This window comes from Haliotis cracherodii, unplaced genomic scaffold (genome assembly GCF_022045235.1).
Source record: "Haliotis cracherodii isolate W230 unplaced genomic scaffold, xgHalCrac1.p SCAF_12, whole genome shotgun sequence".
In the NCBI taxonomy this organism is placed as follows: Eukaryota; Metazoa; Mollusca; class Gastropoda; order Lepetellida; family Haliotidae; genus Haliotis; species Haliotis cracherodii.
Genome location: NW_027266267.1, coordinates 6,931,499 through 6,940,497, shown reverse-complemented (window position 1 = coordinate 6,940,497; position 8,999 = coordinate 6,931,499).

Here is an 8,999-nt window from a genome sequence, read left to right as displayed (position 1 = left end):
ACACCAACAAAAGAGACTCAGGGATTTGCAACCTATGCATGGAAGAGAAGCTCGAGATTCTCATCCTAACAGCTATCAAGCTAAACAAAAGAAGCGAGCTCATTTCCACCTGTCGCCATGGTAAACCCCCAAGCCGAGCAAAAAAGAAAGTGTCAAACTAAAAACCATGTTTCATTATGCCTGATGATTGCACGCAATACCATGGGTGCGTGAAACTCAGAGTTGCAAAATGATATAAGGAAAGTGTATCCAAATCTGTATTTATGCTCTACTATTGTATTGAGCACTTCTGCAATTAGCATGTAATATCGCCTATGATACCAGTATCAAATTAGATCATACTTGTGTGTGTGTGTGTGTATATATATATATATATATATATATATATATATATATATATATATATATATATATATATACAGTAAAATACGGTTATAACGAACACGCTTATAACGAACTGACGGATATAACGAACTTACTTTTTTTGTCCCGACTATTTGCTGTTCTTATGCTGCATATATGGTTATAACGAACTACGGTTAAATTAGTAGTCCCTTTGAGTTTGTTATAACCGTAGTGTACTGTATATATATAAATTGTTAGCTTTATCATAAAATTGGCAGTACTTTAGTTTGTTTAAAACACATTTCATAACTGCAGAAGACCTTTTGAAACCACTCTTGTACAAATATAGAATTGCATTTTCTAGATTCATATGCTCATCACATGAACCGGGAAGATATTCCAAAAAAAATAAATCGTTCTTCACCATAGAACCAAGGGGTTAGTAAACACATATAGGCAAGGGAAGGCATGACACTCATATCGTTCTTCACCATAGAACCAAGGGGTTAGTAAACACATATAGACAAGGGAAGGCATGACACTCGTTCTTCACCATAGAACCAAGGGGTTAGTAAACACATATAGACAAGGGAAGGCATGACACTCGTTCTTCACCATAGAACCAAGGGGTTAGTAAACACATATAGGCAAGGGAAGGCATGACACTCATATCGTTCTTCACCATAGAACCAAGGGGTTAGTAAACACATATAGGCAAGGGAAGGCATGACACTCGTTCTTCACCATAGAACCAAGGGGTTAGTAAACACATATAGACAAGGGAAGGCATGACACTCGTTCTTCACCATAGAACCAAGGGGTTAGTAAACACATATAGGCAAGAGGAGGCATGACACTCGTTCTTCACCATAGAACCAAGGGGTTAGTAAACACATATAGACAAGGGAAGGCATGACACTCGTTCTTCACCATAGAACCAAGGTGTTAGTAAACACATATAGGCAAGGGAAGGTATGACGTTGATATCGATATTTACTATAGACCCGTGGGGTTGGTAGTCGGTTGGTTTGTTGTTTAACACTGCACTCAGTAATATTCCAGCTATATGACGACGGTCTGTTAATAATCGAGTCTGCACCAGACAATCCAGTGAAAGATCATAAGCATCGATCAACATAATTGGGATACGATGACATTTCTCAACGAAGTCAGCGAGCCTGACCACCCGATCCTGTTAGTCGTCTCTTACGACAAGCACAGTCGCCTTTTACGGCAAGCATGGCTTGCTGAAGACCTATTCTACTCCGGATCTTCACGGGTCGCGCCAAGGTGTATTTTGGAAGTGCACCCATATGGTGGCGGTGGTTTAGGGAGGACTTTGGCAACCAACGGACGGGACCCGTGGGATGATCGATATCGTCAGATCAGGAGGGGTCCTCTTCCACTTGGAACATCCCTGGGGGACGAGCGGCAACGGATTCCCAATGACGTCATGAGGCCGCAAAAGACGTCGAGGAGACGTCGAATCTGGGCTTGCATTTGGGTCTCGTGGTGGTTATATTGGCTATTGTGTGTGTATATATTGTTTAACGCCGCACTCAGCAGTATTCCAGCTATATGACGGCGGTCTTTACATAATCGAATATGGACCCGACAATCCAGTGAAAGACATCATGAGCATCGATTCACACTATTGGGATACGATGACATGCATCAACCAAGTCAGCGAGCCTGACCACCCGATCCGGTTAGTCGCCTCTTACGACAAGCATAGTCGCCTTTTACAGCAAGGCATGGGTTGTTGAAGACCTATTCCAACCCGGATCTTCACGGGTCCATTTTGGCTATTGAGAATGTCTAATACCTGTAAACGAACTCAAACTTATCATGACAATCCTTCAGTCAGCTCATCACTGTGTACTGTGAAATGGCGACCCCTGTGTCCCTTGAAACGTCTTGTGCACGTCACCTGTTGGGAGGTCCTCATTGATATGATGCATGTAATATCGCCTATGATACCAGTATCAAATACATCACCATCGAATAACCATTCCTTGTTTCATTTAGCCACCATCAATCCTGGGGGTGTATATGTTTTGCTCGGCAGTGTATTTCGGAACACTCCAGCAGTATAACTGTTTCATAAAGCCACATATATATTTCATGTCCACGTTTGAACGTCATCAAGTAAACATTAGATCTTCGTCGCTATGCGATATTTTATATTTCTCAGGTTTATTTGACTTAGTTAGCTGGAAACGTGATCTGTACGACACCGCATTGGTCGGATATAGCCCTCTAATGTGCCACTATTCTAAACTGTGTCAGCCGAAGCAATAAAACACGCAGACTCATCAGGTAAAGTAACTAGCGACCTCCTTAATCACCTGCCTCCCTCAATGTTCCAAAGCCTCAACTAACTGCTCGTCGTATTTCTTTAGTTTTACAGACAGACAGACAAATGTATTTGGTACTTCACGCCTACGGTCTAAATACAATGGAAATATACTGTATAGTTTCGTCTTTTGTTTTAAGTGAAATGGTTACTTTATTTTGAAAATGACAATTCCCAAAGGGGTTACTAGAGGAGACTACATCTGATTGTCCAAGCCTTTTGAACATTCCGTGATTATAAGAAATGTCTTCTCTTAATTGAGAACTTCGTGCGATTCCGTCTAAATCATGGCTATGGCATTCCCGTGTGAACTTTCCATGTGAGTTTCCTGTGTGAATATCCCTTGTGCATTTCCTGTGTGAATTTCCCGTGTGAATTTACAGTGTGAATTTCCTGTGTGAATTTCTTGTGTGAAAATCTCGTGCGAACTATCTGTGTGAATATCTCATGTGAATTTCCTGTGTGAATTTCACTGGTGAATTTCCCAGGTGAATTTCACGAATGCAGAACTGATGTTAACCATCTGAATACCTCGCCCTGCTGAGGACGATGTCCTGAGATACGTAGACAACCTTTCTTATCTCCGGCATGGGTTGATATTATGTTGCTGAAAGAGCACAACTGTAAATATTAAATTGACAAAGTTTGAAGAATGTTTTTTTCTGGCTTGAGGGCTATCAACAATTAAAGCACCATTCAAATACAGTCCTCGCTACTTCCAGAATCACGAACTATAATTAGTAATTACCTAGCTGCAAATGTGGTAATACTTATAGAGTAAAAACACGCCGTAACGACAAGGAAAGTTACTTCAGTAATGACAAACATTGCAAAGTGCGCTTTTAAAGACATATCCGTTTTGTTAGCGATAGACCCCAACATCGAGTTTTCATGACTGGTACAATCCGGGTTAGTGCCGGTGTCACGAAATATATTCGCCCCCAGAATAAAATCTCCCCCCGGCGAATTTATACCGGTACAGTTTTGTTGACAGTTTTTACGTAGTTAGTGTTAAAACCGAATGTTTGCGAGGATTAATAAGATTTCTGAATTCAGTTACAACAGTAACCGTACATGTATTTGTTACATTAAGTCATTTCATTCAAATTTGTTTGGTATGATTATGAACTAATAGTTATTTTATGATGGAAGGTACAGTTACCAAATAAAATATGCTGAAATATCAATTTATTATGACCATATTTCATAATCTATTTTTTAAAAGTAACCCTCCTTACATTAAATATACCTTTTTAAAGAATATAGTACTTAAAGACATTGCAACAAACAGAATAATCAGGAGGGAGACTTTATAATGAGGGGGGCGCGAAACAATTCCCCATTGGGGAGATTTTATTTCAGAACAGAATCTCCGGGGGAGAATTTGTACGGGGGAGAGTTTATACCGGGACACCGGCAGTCACGTGACTCAAAGCGGTTAAAAATAGCATTAGTAAAATGGCGTACGAAGATGTACGAACTGAAAGAGTAAGAACGGACAGCGCTATTGACATTGTTCGAGATCACGAGCTGCCGTATCACTGCCGACCTTCCAAATGCACACGCAAAATCCACATCACACCCCGGTCAATAGATCAGTGTACATTCGATTTTTATTCTCATCCCCCTGGGGAGAATACAACCAGAGCTGCCTGTTTGGCGCTAGGTTGGCGGCTACATTACCATCTCATTCTACCCGGTACCCATTTACTGATTGGGGAAAAGAGGCATGTTTCGAAGTGAGTGTCAAAGCTGTGAAACACCAAACTCACTCACCAGAGCGTTTCATACGTCACCGAGGGGTGGTCGGGTAGCCTAGTGGTTAAAGCGTTCGCTCGTCACGCCGAAGACCCGGATTCGATTCCCGACGTGGGTACAATGTGTGAAGCCCATTTCTGGTGTCCCCCGCCGTGATATTGCTGGAGTATTGCTAAAAGCGGCGTAAAACCATACTCACTCACCCATACGTCACCAGTCGCAGTACGTCATCAGTTTTCACTTATTCCTGACCATTGCATGTAAATTATTATTTATATTTTAAAGCTTAGTCAGCATTTTGCCGGAGGTACTATTTGCGCTCTGATTACAGTGACAGCACGTCTGATGTTAACCATTCACTCGCTGCATTTCACCTGCAGTGCAAACCTCTCTGTAACGGGAATGATTACTGCCAGAGTGATAGTTACTGCAGAAACAAATATAATAACGAAGTATTCCGAAGTTTTTAGATACACTAAATAGTGCAATAATGTCAAGACGAAATAAACGTCAATTCTTGTATCATGTACCCCTGTATCACATGTACCTTGTATCATATGTACCCCGTATCACATGTACCCCTGTACCACATGTTGGTTGGTTGGTTGGTTTGCGGTAACGCCGCACTCAGCAATATTCCAGCTATATGACGGCGGTCTGTAAATAATCGAGCCTGGACCAGACAATCCAGTGATTAATATCATGAGCATCGATCCACGCAATTGGGATCAATGACATGCATCAACCAAGTCAGCGAGCCTGACCACCCGATCTCGTTAGTCGCCTTTTACGACAAGCATAGTCACCTTTTACGACAAGCAAGCGTTGCTGAAGACCTATTCTACCCCGGATCTTCACGAGTCTGTACCACATGTACCCCTGTACCACATGCACCCCTGTACCACGTGTACCCTGTACCACGTGCATCCATGTACCACGTGTACCCTGTACCACATGTACCCCTGTACCACATGTACCCCTGTACCACATGCACCCCTGTACCCCATGCACACCTGTACCCCAGGCACCCCTGTACCACATGTACCCCTGTACCACATGCACCCCTGTACCACATGTACCCCATGCACCCCTGTACCACATGTACCCCTGTACCACATGTACCCCTGTAACACGTGTACCCTGTACCACATGCACCCATGTACCACGTGTACCCTGTACCACGTGCACCCATGTACCACGTGTACCCTGTACCACATGTACCCCTGTACCACATGTACCCCATGTACCAATGCACCCCTGTACCACATGTACCCCTGTACCACAGGTACCCCTGTACCTCTTGCACCCCTGTACCACATGCACCCCTGTACCACATGTACCCCTGTACCACTGTATCACATGTACCCCTGTACCACATGCACCCCTGTACCACGTGTACCCCTGTATCACAGGTTCCCCATGTACCCCTGTACCACATGTACCCCTGTATCACATGTACCCCTGTACCACATGTACCCCTGTACCACAAGCACCCTTGTACCACATGCACCCCTGTACCACATGTACCCCTGTACCACGTGTACCCCCGTACCACATGTACCCCTGTACCACGTGCCCCCCTGTACCACGTGTACCCTGTACCACATGTACCCTGTACCACATGTACCCCTGTAACACATGTACCCCTGTAACACATGCACCCCTGTACCACATGTACCCTTGTACCACATGTACCCTTGTACCACATGTACCCTTGTACCCCCGTACGACATGTACCCTTGTACCACATGTACCCGTGTACCACATGTACCCTTGTACCACGTGTACCCCTGTACCACATGTACCTTGTAGCACATGCACCCTTGTATGACATGCACCCCTGTACCACATGTACCCCTGTACCACATGCACCCATGTACCACATGTACCCCTGTACCACATGCACCCCTGTACCACATGTACCCTTGTACCACATGTACCCCTGTATCACATGTACCCCCGTACGACATGTACCCTTGTAACACATGTACCCTTGTACCACATGTACCCTTGTAGCACATGTACCCTTGTACCACATGTACCCTTGTACCACATGTACCCTTGTACCACGTGTACCCTGTACCACATGTACCCCTGTACCACATGCACCCTTGTACCACCTGTACCCTTGTACCACGTGTACCCTTGTACCACGTGTACCCCTGTACCACATTAACCTTGTAGCACATGCACCCTTGTATCACCTGTACCCTTGTACCACGTATACCCCTGTACCACATGTACCTTGTACCACATGTACCCTTGTACCACATGTACCCTGTACCACATGCACCCCTGTACCACATGTACCCTTGTACCACATGTACCCTTGTAGCACATGTACCCCTGTACCACATGTACCCTTGTAGCACATGTACCCTTGTACCACGTGTACCCTGTACCACATGCACCCGTGTACCACATGCACCCTTGTACCACATGTACCCTTGTACCACATGCACCCCTGTACCACATGTACCCCTGTACCACATGTACCCTTGTACCACATGTACCCTTGTAGCACATGTACCCCTGTACCACATGTACCCTTGTAGCACATGTACCCTTGTACCACGTGTACCCTGTACCACATGCACCCTTGTACCACATGCACCCTTGTACCACATGTACCCTTGTAGCACATGTACCCTTGTACCACATGCACCCTTGTACCACATGTACCCCTGTACCACATGCACCCCTGTACCACATGTACCCCTGTACCACGTGTACCCTGTACCACGTGTACCCTGTACCACGTGTACCCTGTACCACATGTACCTCTGTACCCAATGTCCGACATGAGTTCAGAGTCGTGAGCCCATAACCGCTTGTCGTAAAAGGCGACTAACATGATCGGGTGGTCGCTGACTTGGTTGATGCATGTCATCGATCCCGATTGCATGGATGGATGCTCATGATATCAGTCACTGGATTGTCTGGTCCAGACTCGATTATTTACAGACCGCCGTCATATAGCTGGAATATTGTTGAGTGAGGCGTTAAACAACAAACCAACCAACCAACCATAACTAATCATTATATATTTCACATGACGTTATGTAACCTGACATCACACTATCACATATAAATCAAAGACTAATCAGTCTCCACTTGAACTTGTGCTTTAACGACTGACGTTAGGGAAGTACCATTTTGGTATGACACAGCGGGCGATCGAACCCGACCTTCCGCTCCCCGGGCAGACGCCCTACCACTAGACCACGTAGGCGGTCCAACATTTGAACATTTACATACATGTGCAGTTTTGTGAACATTAAAGCCACCCAAACAGTTGTTATGAACTTTTCGCGAGAAATACGAGTAGACCCATATGAAATCTCATCACAGACGCGTAGAACGTGTGGGATGTCAGAACACAAAGTTAAACGGTCGTCCTTGATTAAACTGCTGTATAACGAGAAATATGTTGTTGTTATCTTTGCAGAAGCCGCCGGTCTGTACTTGATTTAGCAACATCGTGCACAACGACATCTTATATCTTGCCATAAGGTGTTTACTGTCTTCCTTAATAAAGTTCAAATACTTCACCGTTATACAATAATCTGATCAACTTCAACATTATTCTCTGAACACCATTAAAATATTTCGGGTTCGATTCCCGACATGGGTACAATGTGTGAAGCCCATTTCTGGTGTCCCCCGCCGTGATATTGGAGGAATATTGCTAAAAGCGGCGTAAAACCAAACTCACTCACTCATTAAAATATTTATTAAGAGGGTTTGCAAAGATTTGATTTTGTTTTGTTTTAAATGACTTTACTGGGTATTTCACTTTGTATAAAGGTAATTCGTTTTAGTTATAAGTCTCTTAAGCTCTGAATATTTGATATTTGATTTAAGATAAAAATGTGTAGTGTTTTGAAATTTGAGGACGTCTAACTGTAGATCAGATACCTCTTGTTTAAATTTGGAAGCGAGCGCTTTACTTGTGTGGTGTGTGGTGTACCGGCATATCTGGCTATGGTCAAACTATCGAAATTATACAGCTCTAGTCCGTAGTTCGTTCGTATGCATCGATATGTAGGCTTAAATAGATCGATGTATGTACGAGCAAATCTGTGTGACACGAATGAAATTATATACCTGCTTTTGATGACATCAGAAGGAAGCATTTTGTTGTTGTCATGGTAAAATATGTAATACTATACGTAGAGAAGAATAAACACAATAAACATGTTAAGGAGATTATGCTTTCTTAGAAATATCCCCCCCCCCCCACACACACACACATACCGACGCCAAACTAATTACCCTTTTCATCGAACGTTTTGCCAAATGTTCATTCAAGACAATAGCTAAGTCTAATAACTTGCATGCTGCTTGGACTCGTGAAGATTCCGGGGAAGAATAGGTCTTCAACAACCCATACTTGTCGTAAAAGGCGACTATGCTTGTCGTAAAAGGCAACTAACGGGATCGGGTGGTCAGGCTCGCTGACTTGGTTGATGCATGTCATTGATCCCAATTGCGTGGATCGATGCTCATGATGTTAATCACTGGATTGTCTGGTCCAGAC